Source organism: Pleurodeles waltl, chromosome 3_1 (genome assembly GCF_031143425.1).
Source record: "Pleurodeles waltl isolate 20211129_DDA chromosome 3_1, aPleWal1.hap1.20221129, whole genome shotgun sequence".
NCBI classification, from domain to species: Eukaryota; Metazoa; Chordata; class Amphibia; order Caudata; family Salamandridae; genus Pleurodeles; species Pleurodeles waltl.
The window spans coordinates 36,925,407-36,925,728 of record NC_090440.1 but is presented as its reverse complement, the minus strand read 5'-3'; positions in this window follow the sequence as shown (position 1 = coordinate 36,925,728).

The window sequence follows — 322 nt, the reverse complement described above, 5'->3', positions numbered from 1 at the left end:
TTTACATGAATAGGTGCAGTTCATTCTGAAACAAGTGGCTGTACCGCAAGCAGATTAGTGAAAATAATGCTGTTTGCGAAGCGGCAACATCCAGCACAATAAAAATATTTCTCACTCCTCCCACAAATAAATCATTCATTGCCCAAAAATGTCCTGGGCCACCATCCACTTAAAACTCTCATAAAACTGCAAAATATTCACCCCAGACAAAAGACGGTGCAATAATTACCTAGCACCTCAAAGAAATCCTTAACATTTTCTGAGTGAGAATGCATGTGTGAATAAGTGTCAAGAAAAGAAGAACTTACAGAAGATTTGTTTT